This window comes from Trichosurus vulpecula, chromosome 8 (genome assembly GCF_011100635.1).
Source record: "Trichosurus vulpecula isolate mTriVul1 chromosome 8, mTriVul1.pri, whole genome shotgun sequence".
NCBI lineage: Eukaryota > Metazoa > Chordata > Mammalia > Diprotodontia > Phalangeridae > Trichosurus > Trichosurus vulpecula.
In genome coordinates this window covers 212,169,666-212,188,883 of record NC_050580.1, presented here as the reverse complement: position 1 = coordinate 212,188,883, position 19,218 = coordinate 212,169,666, and the positions used below count along the sequence as shown (strand labels likewise).

Below are 19,218 nucleotides of genomic sequence, written 5' to 3'. Positions count from 1 at the left end.
GTTAATACAGGGGAGATAGCTGGGGAGATAACTTATGGATCAAGAGATTGGAAGTCATGATGTGGATAAAAAGTAGGGTTTGGTAAAAGATGTCAGAAGGAGAGGTAGAAATAGAAAATAGATTATGGTCAAGTAAGAGGATTTCAGAGTTCCTGAACATGGAGGTGATACATTTGTAAATGACAGCAAGATCAAGGGTATGACCTTGACCAGTATGACCTTGACCACTGGTCATGGGAAGTGAGTAGGCTGAGGAACTGAGTGGTTAAAATGTTGAGGGAGAGTCAACACATAAGTCAAAGTCCCTTCATATGAGGGCAGGAGTTGGAGAGGAGAGAAAAATTGTGAGCCAAGTATCAAAATCTTTGAGGAAGGAAGTAGAGTGGCCTGGAGGTCTGTAGACAACAGCTACTGGTTTTGATTGGGTGGTAGATATGCATAGCATGGACCTCAAAGGAGGAGAAGTTACTGAGTAATAGAGGTAAGAGGAGAACCTGGAAGTGATAATGGGAAGCAGAGAGTATTCTAATTTTCCCTGTCTCAACCTGTGAGCCACAGGGAATGAGTGAAGGTGCAGTCAGTACTGGCAAGAGGCTGTGTCATCAGGGAAAAACTAGGTTTTGATGGATGTGGCTAGATGGCTCAGTGGATGGAGCACTGGACCTGGAGTCAGGAAGACTCAAGTTCAAATCTGGCCTTAGACACATAATAGCTGTGTGACTCTAGGCAAGTCACTTAATCTCTGTTTGCCTTAATCCACTGGAGAAATAAATGACAAACCACTCCAGTATTCTCACCAGAAGCTCTCCATTGCTTTGTGCTGAAACAGATGGATTTTGGCCCAGTCAGGCCCCTTGCTGCCTTCCCTCAAAGGCCATGGGCAGTGGGAGATGAAAGGCATCTAACGAGAGGAAGGTCTCACTCCTCTTTTCACCTGATGCTGGAGATCAGGTGGGTGCATGAGAAGGAGAAAAGCTTGGGCAGGAGGAAGTCACTTTGGAACAGATGGAAGTCAGCTAGCAGGCCTGCTGGCTCCTTCCCTCAGGGGAAACGCTCAGCAAGAGATGGAACTATGGTCAGAGAATGGTTTGACTTTTCTCATATTTCTCCTCGCTGCTTCCCTGTGGAGTCAGATACTGAAAACACTGCACAGCTTTCCAAATGGAATCTAGCTTGATCTCCTCAATTCTGGATCTATCACCTGTCTAATGAATATGAATACAAGAAGATATCAGTATCACACACATATGTCAGTGCAGTTTTAAGCTTTATCAAAAGACTTTTGGAACACCCTGTTTGTGTGTGTATACGTACATAAATATATACATGCATGCATGCACACGTACATACATCCTCACACATGCACAAATACTGAGAGAATGACAGCTGAAAAAGCCTTCCAACACAACAGCTTTCCCTTTAAATAAAAAGCCCTCTGCTGGTCACTCCCTGAATGTTCAGGTGCTCCCTAGAGCTCCCGAAAAATCTCAGAAGAATCAGAATCTAAATAAAACTGACTTGTGAAATAGGAAGTTGTAAAGACTATTGGAAAACTGATGCTTCTTTTCAAGAAAACTGTTTTAGGAAAGGGAGAGTGGGGTTGGAAGAAGATGTCTAGAAATTGTCGTGATATTAGAAACAAGCCTTCAATAAAACTTAAAAAAAAAATCAAAACCTCTGTTTCTAAGCAATACTTATCAAGACATCACCTTCCCCACTTTCATTTTTCTCCCTCTTCTGCTATTTTGTCTCTGTCAGAGATTGAACAAGGGTGTGTGTGTGTGTGTGTGTGTCTGTGTCTGTGTCTGTGTCTGTGTCTGTGTCTGTGTCCGTGTGTCTGTGCGTGTGTGTATGTGCATGTGCATTCTGCATCATCTTTATTTAGAAAAGAAGCCAGTGATCCTTATTCAGATCCTTATTTTTTTTCCTCCATCAGTGGCTCTATTTTCTTACTTGTAGTAATCAGTTTCTTTCAGGGTGTTGACTGAAATGTTTCAGAATTGGCCTTGATACTGGTTTGAAGGGGGTGTTGTCTTTTTAATAGCTTCTGGATAGAAATATACCAAGCATTCCATAGAAGAAGGAATATAGATCCATTAAATTTTCATTGTGCTGCAATAGTGCCCTTTAGAATCTCTTACTGAAATAAGAGACAAAGACATAGGTATCTCTCTGATTTCTCAGGGGAAAATCTGACCCCAATCAAATGTATTCCTTAATTATGTTCCTAATTCCTTTGTCCAGAGGTCTGCTGGGTAATGCTACTTCTCAACTCATGCTCACTCTAATAAAAGCATCTGGTAATATTATGTTGTAGTGTCTATTTCTGCATCACTGTTTCATCTCTGTGGAGTCCCAGTGGCCCCAGAGACTCTTACATTAGGAAAAGAAAATTGTTGAGACACTCCCAGCAGTAAAACTGCCTTAATCCTTTTTTAGGATAAAGAAAGGACAGGAAAGTCAGATTTCTACCCTCAAGCCTATACACTGGTACCCAGGATTAGCAGCCTCTTCTTTCCATCTACTGCCCTTGAATTTTAAGTTCCTGATCACCATGAGGAAGAAGATTGATGGCTGCTGTATGAGCTAGGTCTACCGATTACCTAAGCTGGGACTGAAATGGGGTGGCTGGAGCAGGTGCTGGGGGCCCAGTTCATTGAGATTCTCAGAGACTTGCACTTCAGAGCCATGCAGATTGGTCCAGAGTCACTTAAGGGGTAGCCACTGTGATGCCTCTGGGCTAAAGAAGTGGGGAAAGAATCTTGTTCTTTTCCTGATTTCCTTTCCTATACATCATGATTTCGGGCCAGGGGTCTCAGACACACACAGTTCTCCCATTATTCATTTTTCCAGAGGGTCATTGAGTCAATGAGTATTTATTAAGTGCCTACTATGTACTAAACACTATGCTAGATGCTGAAAATACAAAGAAAGGCAAAAGACAGTCCCTGCCCTCAGGAAGCTCATAGTCTAATGGAGAGACAACATGCAACCAACTATATGAATAAGAAATATATAGGATAAATTGGAGACAGTCAATAGTGAGACAGGGGGATCGGCCTTCCTTCTTCAAGGTCTGGGAGGATAACAGGAAAGACCTTGAGAGAGCTGGTTGGATTCAGGTGGTAGAACATTAAAGGCAGAAGCATTCAAACTACTTCCTTAAGTTTTCTTTGTGTTCACTAAACAATATGGCTACAGCACGTCAAACATCTGATTCCTGTAAATGCAGAAAGTCATAGCCAGAGGAGGGCATCTTAAGACGTGGCATCATGGCTCCAGGGCTATAGATTTTCTCCTTAATAGCCTTAATAATATTCAGTTATGTAATTCCAATTGGGCATGGGGTTGAATCACTTATTGCTGTGAGCAACCTAGGTGTTTGTAGACTGAGTACCCTCTGGTGGCCAGTTGGGATACTACAATCTTTAGAAAATAAATAGATATATATAAGTTAAGGTCTTTCCCAGGGTCTTCAGAAAATAAATAGATACATGTAAGCTAAGGTCTTTTCCAGATCTCGGTTCAGCTGAGGCAGTGCCCATTCAGTGATTAAGGCTAGGTTAGAAATGATGTCATAGTCCTCTTCGAGAATGAAGGACGAACAACAAGATGCATGTAACCTAGGGTAACTATAATGATCTGGTGAAGCAGGAGAGTTCTACTTGGAAAGCAACTCAGATTTTGTACAACTTTACTGACTAATTAATATAGTGACCATTGAGAAGACACAGTAAGTGAGTAAATTTTGACCAACAAACTACTATGGTGTCCCCATATGTCACATAAAAGGGAAGGGAGTGAGTATTTACATAGCTCCTACAATATTCCAGAGGCAGGTAGGTGGTGTAGAAGCACCAGGCCGTGAGTCAGGGAGACCTGAGTTCAAATCCAACCTCAGATACTTATTAACTGTGTGACTTTCAGCAAGTCACCTAACCCTTTTTGCCTCAGTGTAAAATGATCTGGAGAAGGAAGTGACAAATCGCTCTAGAAAATCCCAAATGGGGTCGGGAAGAGGGAACCACAAAAACTATAAACCCAGGCATCACAGTAAGTACTTTACAAATATCTTTTCATCTGAGACTCACAATAATGCTGGGAGGTAGGGGTCATTATTGTATTTATTTATTGTAGTGAGGCAAGCAGAGCTTAAGACTTGCCCAGGATTACACAGCTAGTAAGTGTCTGAGGTGGTATTTGAACTCAGATCTCCCTGACTCCAGGCCTGGTACTCTGTCTATCACCAGTTGCCTTGTGTGCATGAAGGGCAAACAAGCATCACCACAGATGCTGCTGTAACATCTACAGTATTATTCTTGTAGCATTGTCTCCTATAACATATCATAGGATCATAGGCTTGGAGTTGAAGGGCATCTTATAGTTGATCTAGTCAAATCTTTTGTTTTTCAGACATTTAAACCAGTGTGACTCACCTGAAGTTACACTGACAATAAATATTAGAATCAGGATTTGAACCTAGGTACTCTAACTTCAAATCCAGTGTTCTTTCTGTTGTGTCAGTTTCGCTTAACATTTGAAAAATGTCATTTTCCAGAAACCAGCTAAGCATGGGTGTGCCTGTATCCTGAAATGCAAAGATCGTAGGATCATAGATTTAGAACTAGAAGGAACCTCAGAGTTCATCCATTCCAACCCCCTCTTTTTATAGTCAAGTAGAAGAAAACTAAGCTCTAGTGAAGTTTGGTGACTTTCCTAAGGTGACCTAGATTTTGTTGTTCAGTCATTTCAGTTATGTCTGACTCTTCGCGACCCCAGCAGGGGTTTTCTTGGGAGAGGTGCTGGAGTGGCTTGACATTTCCTTCTCCAGTTCATTTTTGTTAATGAGGAAACTGAGGAAACGGGGTTAAATGTCTTACTAAGAGTCACACAACCAGTAAGTGTCTAAGGCCAGATTTGAACTCACAAAGATGAGTCTTCTTGACTCTAGGCTTAGCACTCTATCCATTGCATCGCCTAGCTGTCCCATAAGGTCATATAAGTAGTCACATGCAGGATTCAAATTCAGGTCTTCTGACTCCAATTCCAGAGCTCTCTCTACATTCTGCATAGAAAAAGAGAAAAAAAGCAGCAGAAGAGGTAAACGGTAGTGAGTGAGGACACCAAGGAAAACAAATAAATGAGGGCCGAGGGAGGGGCCAGAAACCTCTGAGTTACCAAATCTTGTGGCCTTTGCTGTTTCTCAGGCTAAAAGTTAAGGATTAACATCTGTCAAGAATGAGCAGGAATTGATTAAAACCTCAGAATCCCAGAGTTCCAGAGTTGGAAGGGATATCAGTAGCGATCTAATCCATACCCTAAAAAACTGCCCACCATAACATAGGCAGTTCTCAAATGAACCACGAGTTCTCAATAAGTCATATGAAAAAAAGTTCTAAATCACTAATAATAAGAGACATGCACATCAAAACCACTCAGGTTTCACTTCACACCCAGGAAATTGGCCAAGATGACAAAAGATGAGATAGCCACTATTGGAAAAGTTGTGGAAGGACAGGCACATCTATTTACTGTTGGTGGAACTATGAATTAAATCAAGCATCGTAGAAAACTATAAATCACTAGACCAAATGAGGTAATAGATGGAAAGAGTTGGGTAAAATCTGAAAGCACCATATGAATATTGGGTCTTATTTTCATTGCATGACCTTTCAATTCAAAGATCCTGTTTTTATGAATGTATCCTAAGGAGGTCAAGAACAGAGGGAAAGGATCCATACTTCCACAAATACATAGAGCAGCACCTTTTGTTGTAGCAAAAGACCAGAAACAAAATAGGTACCCATCGGCTGGGGATTGATTGAACAAATCATGGCATGAGAATGCAATCAAATGTTCTTGCGTCGTCAGAAATTATGAATATGATGTCTTCAGAGAAATACGAAAAGATTTCCATGAACTGATAAAGAGTCAAATGAGAAGAACTAAGAAAACAATTTATGTGGTGACAAAAATAATATAAGGAGGGAACAATTTTGAAAGATCTTAAAACTAACCGATCGTGACTTCAAAAGACTGATTATGAAACATAACTCTTGTGTCTTAGCAGAGCGGTGTTAAACTAGACCGTCACTAGAGATATAGTATTGGCATGTATTTTCAGATATGAACAACGTTTTGATTTGTTTTGCTTGGATATACATATTTGTTAGAAGAAAGGATTTCTAATGGGGAGTAGGGAGAGAAGGTAGTTTAGTAGGTAGCAATAAGCAAGAGGAAAAAGAGACTCAACATATTTTAAAATGTACAAAAAAAGTACAGAAGGGGATACAAATACAGACATTTTGTTACTGCCCTATTAATTCTCTCTGTCTCTCTCTCTGTCTCTTCCTCTCCCTCTTCCTCTCTTTACATGTAAGTATATGCATCTTTACATATACCTGTATGTGTGTGTATATTCTTTATGCATGTAAACGTGTATATATAAGCTCTATACATATGTGTGTATATAGAGAGAGGGGAGAGAGACAGAGAGAGCAAGAGAGGCAGAGAGAGAGAGAGAGAGAGAATAAAGAAATTTAACAAAATAATAGCAGAATTTCTATAGTGTCCCCTTCTGGACTATGCTTACGTGTTTGTGTGTCTATGTATGTATGTATATACAAGATATCCCAAAAATATTAGCACCATTTAAAGTTTTAATAGCTTAATTTGGAAAACATGGTTTTTCAGAATTCCATTACACATGGCTATGGCTATATCTGGAAATGTAAAGATCATAAAATCATAGATTTAAAGCTAGAAAGGACCTCAGGAGACTTCTGTTCCAATCCATTCATTTTATAGGGGAAGAAACTGAGTCCTGGTGAAGTCAAGTGACTTACCTAAAGTGACAATGACTAAGTATCATAGACAGGATTCTTCTGACTTGGGTTCCAGGATTCTAATAACATAAAACAGTGTTAAGACTTTTGAAATTCCCTTAATATGCATGTATGTGTGTCTACATGTATGTTTGAGTTAAAAGGGCATGCAATGAAAATAAGAGTTAACTTCCATATGGTGCTTTTAGGTTTTACAAAACTCTTTACATCTATTACCTCGTTTGGCATACAGTCTAGTGATTTGGGAAGTATAGTTCCAAATCGTTTTCTAGAATGGTTGATCTAATTTGTAGTTCCACCAACAGTATGTCACATACATATATATGTATATATATATATATATACATATATATGCATGTATTTGTTACATATGTAAAATATATATATGTATTTTTTAATATTTGCTATTTAACTGATGGTCTTCCTCCTGTTTTCTGGCCCATAGATTACAAATTATGTTCTTTTGGGGCTTACTAGGCAGTTTCTGAAGACACTGGAAGAAAATTCTGTCTGTTTCTTATAGAAACTAGAAATTCTATCTTTTCTCATTGCCCCGCTTGTTTGTTCCAAAGACTCTGGATGGAGGGGAATAACAGCAAGTTTTTAAAAAATCTAAAACCTCATGCCTTTATTTTTAACTACAATGTGGATGGTTTATAGTTTCTGTTTGGGTTATCGGTTCTTCACATGTTGATATATTTGACACTCTGAATTCTTCAAAGTGGCAATTCCTATGGCAAAAATTAAAAACACTTTGAAGCCAATGTATTATTATTATACTTTAAAACTAAAAATATCAAGCTTGCACTAAAGTCTTTCCCTCCTCCTCCTCCTTCTTTTCCCCTTCCTTTGTACCTCCTCCACCTCCTCCTCCTCTTCCTCCTCCTCTTCCTCCACCTCTTTTTCCTCCTCCTCTTCCTCTTTCTCCTCTTCCTCCTCCTTTTCTTCTTCCTCCTCCCCTCCACTTCCTTCTCCTCCTCTTCTTACTCCTCCTCCTCTTACTCCTCCTCTTCCACCTCTGTTTCCTCCTTCTCTTTCACCTCTTTCTCCTCCTCCTCTTCCTTCTTCCTCCTCCTCTTCCTCCTCCTCCTCCTTCTCCTTCTCCTTCTCTACCTCCTCTTCCTTGAGACTATCTAGTACTGTGTCAGAAGCAGAACTTGAACCCAGGTCTCTCTGACCATCCATAATACCTATTAAATTAATAATATGACAGAATAAACATTTTTAAAATATCGACTACATATGAGACACTGTACTAAGCACCAGGGATGCAAAATGAGAAATGAAACAGTCCTGCCCTCATGGAGCTTAAAGAGCCTTAAATATAGATTATACATCATATAACATAATATATATTATTTATAATATATAATTACTACATAATAGTATATATTATTTATATATTATATATAAATATTATATTCTACATTACAATATTAAATAAATACCTATCATAATTATATAAATAATATATTATGATATATGTTTTATTGGTATATTATACATATATTATAATTATAGAAATTATGTAATATTTATAAATATATATTATGTGCTATATATTATATAACTTTATTGCCTGTATTTGTTTCCCACCAAATTTCCAATTTGCAGCACATACAAAAATGGGTCAAATAGTAGCAATGAGGAGAAGTTAAAAATGAGATAAATTTAGACTTGTTGTAAAGAAAACCTTCTTAATGATTAGAATTATCCAGAAATAGAATGGGCTGCCTTTGAAGGTAATTGGGCTACCCCTGACTGGAGATCTTCAAGGAAAGTCTGGGTGTCCACTACTCAGCTGTGTGGTGGTGGGCATTCTTCTGTGGGTAGGGGTTAAATTAGAAGCTGCTGAGGACCCCTCTAATCCTGATATTCTGTGATTCTTTGAATCTGTGAATACTTCCTACCTCCACAAAAGCTTCATCAGACAATTTACATCTCCAAGAAAGGCTGGATCAGAAAGTAAATTGAATTCACTGTGATAAACACAGAGACATGGAAACCATCAAATGCTCTCATAGACCTTCAGTTCCCTATCAGTAAACAGATTACTTGCCCAGTATCCAGCCCTTTCTCCCAGTCAGCAAAATTGGTGGCTAGTTATTCAAATCAATTCACAGAAGCACTCATTATGGTCACTAGTGTACCATGTGCCAGACAGCTCTGTGCTAGGTATATGGAGATTGAAAGATAAAATATGACTCCTGCCTTCATGAAATTTACAAGGTCTGGTATCCAATGCTACCTGGATGCCGAGCATGTTGTGTATCTCTACCATTCTGTGGAACAGAAAAATCAATCTGTCTACGTTCTCTCAGGCCAAACTGAGCATAACAACGTTCATTCAGTCTTGAAGATGATCCTGCCTCCACTACCTAAAAGAAAGACCAGATCCAAAGGAAATCAGGTCTTAACTGTACCCTTAATACTATATATCTAGGCTTAGGATTTTGTGCAGTGGATCTATAAACCCCCGATTTATATGCCTCAGGCAGAGGCCATAAATGACATGCTGAAACATATAAGACACAAGCCAATCACAATTTCTCTTCATGTCTGGACACTGGTTCTTTTGCTTAACACCTTTTGTAGTAAACATTTTTCTGCTTTTTGGAAAGTCACCATTGGAGGGGGTGGGGGGGAGGAGTTACGTTACATAAAATTAGGTGCCGAATACTTGTCTTTCAGTGGACAAGAGTGTTAGTTATATACAGTTATACACAGAACCAAGGTTGTCTGGTGCACATCTTCTCATCACTACCCTCACCCCTAATTATCCACCTGGAGACGCCTGTACCCTGGGGCCTGCTCTCCTGATTGGTTAGTCCCTAGATTACCATTTCAGGAGCCGCCCAGCTATGTTCACTTTATTCACAGTTCGTTTTACTCTCCCATATGCCAGAACTCTTTATCAGCCACCTTGCCCAACTTGAGATATCTTGTTGTTTGTCCTTCATTTTATTTTATTTTTTTTTCCATCTTTCATTTTCAAAAAGCACCAACTACATTATGAGAGTGATGTCTTGACTTGCTTATGAATTGGATTTAAGTGAGGCAGAGTTGCACAAAGTCATCAGCTTTACTCTTGCAGGGTCATCAAAGTTGAGTGGCAGGACAAAATCAAGATAACTGGTGATGGCCTGGGAGGCAGTGAATGACCTTGGCATCTTTGATGTCTGACCAAGCTCTAAGTGCCCCACAGAACCTGCTTCAGCCATCTTCATGGCCAGTTGGAACAAACTGTTCTCATCCACCCATTCTGCAAGGAGACGTTTTCACGTTTGGGGTAGACATTCCTCTAACTCATTGATGGGTTTGGGGCCTGCCAGTTACCCTCGATTTGGGTTAGCCCACTTGGTGATTCTCTGGCCCAGATCAGCATTTCATGAGGGGATTAAGCCATGCTCAATTCACTCTCAGCTCAATTTACTTTCTGAACCTTCTCACCAGCAGTCTGGGCCATGTGAAGGTACCCTTCTCCCTCTCCCTTCACTTTCCAGCTCCCCTTTATGTTTTGTGTTTCCCTATTAGAATGTAAGCTCCTTGAAAGTAGGGATCATTTTGTTTCCATGTATTTGTATCCCCAGTGCTTAGCACTGTGCATGGAACAGAGTAAGGGCTGGACAAATGTATTATCTATCTATCTTTCTATCAATCTATCATCTATCTATCACCTTTCGACTTTGCTAAAGAAAACTATTAATAGCAAAGTGATTATATTTTTCAAATATCTCATTCCTGAAGGAAATATCTCATTGGTCATGTCCTGATACTTGGGGAAACATTTTGCTGTAGATTTCCAGTATTTCTTTGAGGGTTTTGGCTCCAGAATCATATTATTCTGGGAGCAGCTAGGTAGCACAGTGGATAGAGTGGAGTCAGGAAGACCCACATTCCTGAGTTCAAATCCAGCTTCAGATACTTACTAGCTGTGTGACCTTCAGCAAATCACTTAACCCTGTTTACCTCAGTTTCCTCATCTGTAAAATGAGATAGAGAGGGAAATTGCAAACGAACTCAGTATCTTTGCCAAGAAAACACCAAATGGGGTCATGAAGAATTGGGCATGACTAAAAAACGACTGAACAAACCATCTCATTCAGTCATATATGAGTTACCTGGTCTGAAGATAAACAAACCCAGATAAATGTACTGTAATTTCAGGGACTGGCTGCCAAATTCCAACATACTTTTAACTTATTTAAATTCCGGTTAACTGTGTTTTGACAAGTCCAAATTATCAAACTTCTGGAATGGCAAAAATGATATATGTGAGTAGTGTCAAACTCAACTAGAAATAAGGACAACTAAACTGTAATTAAGGGTACCTGACTTTATTAGAAAACCACATATTAACACTATCTATGTTCTACTGTGTTTTTATTTTTATGGTTTAATAAATCCTAATTACATTTTAATCTGGCACCGCCACATAGGAGTGTTGAGAGACTGTGAAACTGTTTGATACCTCTGAGGTATACCACTGGGGGAAAAAAGAGCTAAGCAAACATAAAAACTCTTTTTTTTTAACATGGAATGCTTCATGAATTTGTGTGTTATCCTTGCCCAGGGGCCTGCTAATCTTCTCTGTATCGTTCCAATTTTAGTAAATGTGCTGCGGAAGCAAGCACCAAACATAAAAACTCTTAGTTAAATCACCAAAGCTTCAAAGCTGAATGTTTCATTTGAAAGGCTACTTTCAGTTGATTTTGGAATGTATCTAAGACTCTCTTTAGGACAGAACCATTGTATTACCACATCACAATTCTCCATCGTATGCCAGTAAGATCAGAAATATACATAATACAAAGAAAATCCATTCATAGCAAAAGATATTAAAATCTTGTATTTGAAATGTTTTCTTCTTTATGCTACATTGGTAAACACAATTCCCCATTACGTGTAAATAAGATAAGAAATGTATGTAGTCCAAGAAAAATAAATTCATAGCAAAAGATTAAAATGTTTAGAAACATTTTTCCTCTTTATGTTAATCTGTCATTTAAATTGTGCCCTTTCTTTCATATATTTATATACACATATTTATGTATACATTTATATATTCATATACATAATATATTTATGAAATAATAGTACAATATTATTATAATATAATATATTTATATACCTACACATATAAAATTATATAAACATACATATACATTACATATATGAAGATTTGTCTAAGACACTTGATTTGTTTTCTTGTGATTCAGCCTCCAAAATAAATCTTATAATTTCAATTCTCATCTTCCATAGCTAAAAATGGAGCTTATATTTAATCATTTGCACTTACTGAATGGGAACCATATGATTACTGGTAATTTTTTTATTTGTCTGAATTTAACTTCAGTTAAATTTCCCAGTCTGGGAAATAAAAGACAACTTACATTTCATTGGAGGTGAGTACTTAGGGAGATACATGCTACAGTGGAAAGGACATTGATTGTGGACTTCAAATCCCATCTCTGATGCTTACTACCTATGTGAATTTGGACATTTAGCTTCCTTAATTTCCCCATCTGTAAAATTAGGGGATTGGATTAGTTAGCCTTTAAAGTCCCTTTCATATGATCCTACAAAAATTAAAAAAAAATACTTCTTCATCCTTGACAATTAAGAATTAAATGAATAAAAGAAATAGCAGTCTGTTCTTACCTACAGGTAACTGCCAGCTCTGAAGAATGGATTAACTATGAGGAAAGATTTAATTTCAATAAATAAGTGAGTAGCAAGCCTCTAACCTTGGGAAAGGGAGCCCTCACCTTGCAAAGAGCATCAGTAACTCAATCCACAACAGAGCAAATGCATTAGTCCAGGCAATTAGAGCTGTTTAATGAGAAAGCCAGTCTCTTCTTATCAGATCTTAGGCTAAATGTTTTGAATGACCAAACCTGCTCCCATCTGCATTGACAGACAACATTCCCATAGATTCTCACCATGTTAAACATACTCTTGGCTTTCAAGAACTTGCAGCAATTTTTTTTCACTTAAGCCTCTAACATGAAAAGAACATTAAGATTTCCCAGGAGGGTCTGGTATTATGGGACCTACCTGGAAAATAATTTACTGTTTGGTATCGAAACTTGCATGGGTCTAAGGGAGTAAAGTTCTGGAAAATAGGAATAGGGACTATTTCTATAATTTTATTGGCTTGAGAAGCTCCCACTAAGGATTTTTTTCAGCCAGTGTAGCCCGATATCCCCTCTGGAATTAAAATCTTAGAGTTACCTAGAATACTGAGAAATTAAGTTACTTGCCCAGGGTCACACAGCCAGTTTGTGTCAGAGGTAGGAATGAAACCAAGGTCTTCTTAGCCTCAGGGTCAACTCTCCATTACACCACACTGTTTCTCTCTTTGTCAAATAAGAATTTTAATAAAGATCAAAACTCTGGCACTGACCCCCTCCTTTCTCAGTATCCTGGCACTGGTAAAAGAAAGCAAATGTCTTAAAAATTCTTAATTTAAAAAAAATTCCCCTTTTTTTTCATTGGGGAGAGAGACTAGGATTAGGTAAGATCAGGACTAGGAACTGAGCAGCCTCATTTCTCTTAACTTATTAGGAAGTCACTGGGTGAACTTGTCAAATTGCTTGGACACCTAAAATTGGAGGAACGCAATTGGTTGGGACCTGCATCAATGATAGAGATAAGAGACCCTGCCCTATCTCCTTAAGAGTACCAGAGAACCTTAGAGGAAGGTGAAGTGTAACATACCAGGCCTTCAGTCAGTGGAGGAAAGAGGGCCATGTGGTCACCATTACATATGCATTTCATTTCTTAAAATTTATCAACTTCTTTTCCAACTTGAAAAATTCCCCCAAGGAATAGCTGTTGTTGGAGAAATTTCTACCAAAATGAAACACAAGAGTCAAAAGAGCCTGAAGGTACTTTACTTGTATTATAATAATAGAGGCAGCTAAAGGTGTAGTTTACAGGAAAGCTGTTAAAAGGTAAGGGTAATCATAGGAATAAAAGTGGGAAGCAAGTATTCTCGCAGAGCTTTCCAAAAGAATCCAAAAAGTTTTCTCATTGAGCTAGGAAGTTCCTTATTATTGGAGGTGCCTGGCAAAGTGTGTTGGTAACCAAAAATGGGCTCCTTAGCACTTAATTCAACAAGTGCCCTTGAATAGTTTGGCTTTTGTTCCCTTTGAGTAATTCATTGAGCCTTACTAGGTGCTAAGCCCCAGGCCCAAATACCTATTAGGTGTAAAACCTTAGTGGGTGTGGATTGGCAACTAAGGTGGGGCCCAAGGTGGGGTGAACTCCAGGGAGGGCCTAGTTTACATGTCTGGGAGAGCAGAGGCTTTTAGACCATGTGGGTTTAAGTCTGCCTCTTTGTGACGATTCTAAGTCACGTGGGTGAGTTGCATGTGTGACTCACCCCTGATGCTGAAAAAGATATAAAAACCAGGGGTTGGCTGTCTGTGTTTTGGAGCTCTTTGCCGCAGCAGTGGTGGCGTGTGACTCTGGGCCAGCCCTTGTTCTGAGCTCCCGGGCTGAACCTAGATGTTGGTAACTATGAATTGTATTGGGTCTGTCTGTTGATATTTGTAATTTGTTTGTATTTTGTTCTGAAGTTCAGGGTACTGGCTTTTTCCCCTGAACTAAGTGAATGCTGTCTGTATGCTAGATTAAAGTAAACTTGTCAACCCCTTCACCTTGCTTTCCTTAGTTAAGCAGATCAAAAGAACTTGTGCTGTTGGCAGCTTTCTGGGTGGGGGCTGTGGGTGGATCTTATACCCCTACAGAAGCTGCTAGCTGGATTGTTGAAACAAATGCCTGATTAAATTATGTATCCTAGAACATTGTGAGGGGTGGAGTGTGTTGGCAAGCAAAACGGCCTTTGTTTTTTTTGAGTGACTCGGCGTATTTCATTGAGCCTTGCTGGGTGCTGGGCCCCAGGCCCAGAGCCCTATTAGGTGTGGAACCTATGTGGGTGGTTGGATTGGTGACTGGGGTGGGCCCAGGATGGGGCTGGCTAGGGGGAGGTGTTGACTCCAGAGTCATACCCTATTGGGTGTTGACCTAATCTGTGTGGATGGGTTCTGGGGGGAGGAGCCAACTCAAGAACCAATCACCAGAGCCTGGGCTCTGGTCAGTCAGACAACGCTTGATGATGTCAAAAGCTCTATAAGAGGAGAGAAGACAGCTTGAAGATCCCTTTTCTGTTGGAGCAGCCGTGGTGGCGAGTGTGACTCTGGGCCAGCCCTTGTTCTGAGCTCCCGGGCTGAACCTAGATGTTGGTAACTATGAATTGTATTGGGTCTGTCTGTTGATGTTTGTAAATTGTTTGTATTTTGTTCTGAAGTTCAGGGAGCTGGTCTCTTCCCCTGAAGTAAGTGAATGAATCTGTATTTGGTCTGTCTGTTGATGCTTGTAATTTGTTTGTATTTTGTTCTGAAGTTCAGGGTTCTGGTTTTTTCCCCTGAACTAACTGAATGCTGTCTGTATGCTGGATTAAAGTAAGCTTGTCAACCCCTTCACTTTGCTTTCCTTATTAAGGCAGATCAAAAGAACCTGTGCTTTCCTGGCATGCCGTCAGCTTTCTGGGTGCTGGCTGTGGGTGGATCTTACATCCCCCACAGAAGCTGCTAGCCGGATTGTTAAAACACAAAGCTAGAAGGATCCCTGTAAGCCTGTTGTATATGGGACTCATGCTTTGGGTAGATTTGTCCTGGATGAACTCTGAGGTCTCTCTCTTCCAGCTTTATGAAATTCAATGAGAGGAAAAGTGAAGTTTTACTATTCCCAACTCATTAGCTAATTCTAATTAAATTATTACGAACTAATCAATTTGAAAAACCTAACATAGAGGAGATTTCGGTGTCTAATGCCGCATTATAAATAATAGCTAACATTTATATAATGTTTTAAGTTTTGCAAAGTGCTTTATAAATATTATCTCATTTTATCCTCAAGAGCAACCCTGGGAGGTAGATGCTACTATTACTCTTGTTTTACAGATAAGGAAACTGAGGCACAGAGCATTTGGGTGTCTTGTCCAGGCACATAGCTAGTAAGTGTCCGAGGTCCTAGCTGTCTCATTAAAATTACTTCTTGTATTTATATCTATTCTTGCTTCTTACCTAAGTGTTTTGAAATTCATCTAAGTGTCCTCAATATATTTCTCTAGGAAGCAGAGATAAGGCCTTATAAAGAGATTTCCATTACCAAGGCATGGAACAGTTAAATGATGAGGCCACTAAATTATTTGACCTAGGAGAAAACCAGTTTGCTTAACTCCCAAACCAGGCCTTACACAATCCAACAGGAGAATGTATTCCTGTTTTGAAATAGATATGAAGATAACAAATATTTGGATACAATTTACAGATGATTTGTGTATATTTAGACTATCCTTTCTTAAGCAGAGTTGGTAAATGTTTGTTTCTACCCCTCCCCGCTTCCTTTTCATTTTGTTGCTATTGACTCATACACTGCAGAGAAGAGGTAAGGAGGGACAGAGTTGGGAGAAGTATGAGAAGGCAGTGAAGAAAATTATTCTTGGTTCATAGTTCAAATCAATGAAGACTGAGCCATCTGCACCCCTTCCATACAGACAGTGGGAGACAAAGCCACAGGGATAGCGAGCATGGTATCTTGAAGACTAAGTGTGAAGGGCAGAATTTCCAGAGCTCCCCATTGGAACAAGGTATTCAGTACTTGTCATTTTCAAAATTAACCAAACTTCCCCTTCTGTACAAATATGCTAAACTTAGTAATGGGCTAAATAGATCATATGCTAATGGAAGGTAGAGAGTGTAGTGAATAGATTTTCCTTTATGATATTCCAAATTTGTTCACTGTAAAATTAGTGACTAGATTAAATGTAGGGATTCTACTCCAGTCCATAAAATGCTTGCCACCTATTTAAATATTGTGACTTCTTTACTAGATCCTATTTCCTACAGTTTGTTTTACCCTCATTCCATGACCTTGACTGTTAGGGGCCGAGTTAGAGCTGAGCCCTGTCCTCCTCGGACCTCCAGGCCCAGGGACCTGCTGAGATAGACTCGGGGCTTTGGGATGTGGGTGGAGCCAGGAGGAGGGGTCTCACCTTTGTTGCCTCCCTGGCAATTCCAGGTCTTTGCCCAGACCTGCCTGAGCACATGGAACTTCCGGTTCTCTGCACGGGCTTGCCAGAGCACATGGAGTTTCTGGTTCTTTGTCTGGACTGCCTGACTGCAGGGAGCTTCGGGTTAGCGCGGGAAGAGAAGGGGAGGAGAGTAGGCGGAGTCAGGGCGGTCCTAGTTACCCAGGTGTATTGATTTTTACGTGTCCTTCACCCACGTAACCAAAGAATGTACCTGAGTCACTAAAGATATAAAGGTGCTGCTTGCTGAAATAAAATTCGGAGTCACTCACCATCTTTTCGGCCTCCCTCACCATCTTTTCGGCCTCTGCCCCATTCATTGTCTGCAAGATCAGGTCCTTTGCTTAGGCAAAGGCCTGGGGCTTGGGGGGAACCCCGAGTATAGTTATGAGGCTTCGGGAGCCAGTAACACTTGACTATGTGTGGGCCCATTATCTGTGGGTTCTCTTGCTTGACAGGTGCATCCATTTCCTTCCATTTTTATAATAAAGATTCACACAATAACTTGTAAAGACAAATAGTTCATGGTGGATAGGAATGTGCCTTAAGTGATAAAAACTGAGGCTAAAGGTTTTCTTTATAAAAAAAAAACTTTGTTGAAGCTTTCATTCTCTATAATGGTCTCAAAGGTCACTTCTAGCTCAGAATCTGTGATTCTATAACTTGGTCTCAGCTCTTAAACACATGTAGACACAAGATATTCTATTCCTGAAGATGAATATAAAACATCAACAAAAAAATAAGTCTGTCTTGGGATATCTGAATTTGACTCCATTGTCAAGTCAACAAAATTAGTCATTATTTTTTTACTTATCCCTTAGACTCCTAGTTCTCCTATGATGACCATGCATAACAACACATAGAATGCAATATAGCTTTATCAAAACACATATATTGTCTGGGGAGCTGAACAGCACTGGTGTTGAGTGGGGAGGGGAGCAGGAGCTATGGTCCATAGCCCCTTGGGGACAGAAGCAAAGGACAGGTGTCTAGGTAAGTCCATAGTTGGTAATGTCACTGGGCTTCCCTACAGCCACCAGGACTCAGAGATACCACAGCCGAAATGATAGAGGAATAGGAGCTGATGAAAATGGAAGCCACCAAGAAGGGCCATGAAACTAAGGCTGAGACTAGGAACCGGAACAGGATGAACAAAACCAGATGAATACAAGCAACAACAAGGAGGATGCAGGAGAAATATTTGTAAGTAGATAAGATATGCTGTAAACCTTTGGGTAAGGAAAAGGCACATAAGCCTTCACTCCTACCTGGGCCCACAAGTGGCCTTGAATACAGGTCTCCGCTCTATACCTCTTTGTACTTGATCTTCCCTGCCTTTGGATAGAATATTGGACTAGGACCAACCGTGTGAAAGGTCAGAAAACAGAGCCACCAGAAGTCTGGGAACTGGAATCCATGACAGATTCTGTGTACATCTAAACAGAATAAGAATTGAAATTCCTAGCAATCTGCTTGACCCAGCATAGATGGAGATCAAAGCAGCAAAGATGGAGCAACAATGACTCATTTATCAGTTGTGACATATTTGGAAGCAATCTTAGAAAGAAAAAGACTTTGTTGCAACCATTTTATCTTTTTAAAAATTATTTATTTATTTATTTATTTAAACATTCTTTTCTTTTTTAATTTTGAGTTCCAGATTCTCTCTTTCCTTCCCACATCTTCCCCACCTACTGAGAAGGCAAGCAAAAATATATCAATTATACATTTGAAATCATGTAAAACATTTCCATATTAACCACATCATCAAAAAAGTGAGAAAGACAAAAAAGGGAGAAAATTATACTTCAATTTGTACTTAGAGTTCATCAGTTCTCTCTCTGGAGGTAGATAGCATTTTTTTTCATTATGAGTCCTTTGAAATTGTCTTGGATGATTGTATTGATCAGAGCAGTCAAGTCTTTCACAGTTGATCATTATTACAACAGTGCTGTTACTGTGTACAATAATCTCCATGTTCTTCTCACATCATTTTATATCAGTTCATATAGGTCTTGCCATGGTTTGTACTTTTTCTGAAACCACCTCCCTTATGATTTCTTAGAGCTCAATAGTACTCCAACACAGTCATATGTTACAACTTACTCAGTCATTCCCCAATTGATGAGCATCCCTTCAATTTCCAGTTCTTTGCCACTACAAAAAGAATTGCTACAAATATTTTTGTGCATATAGGTTCTCTTCCTTCTGATCAGTTTGGGGTACATATCTAGTAATGGTTTTGCTGGATTAAAGGGTATGCACAGTTTTATA

At 39.4% G+C, this 19,218-nt stretch overlaps 1 non-coding gene across 1 annotated transcript; it reads right to left on the bottom strand.

The window, feature by feature from the left end:
- Window positions 1–11,373: 11,373 nt before the first annotated feature.
- Window positions 11,374–11,479, bottom strand: LOC118830438. Its single transcript, XR_005009073.1, has one exon. It is a non-coding gene; the product is annotated as a U6 spliceosomal RNA (small nuclear RNA).
- Window positions 11,480–19,218: the final 7,739 nt, after the last annotated feature.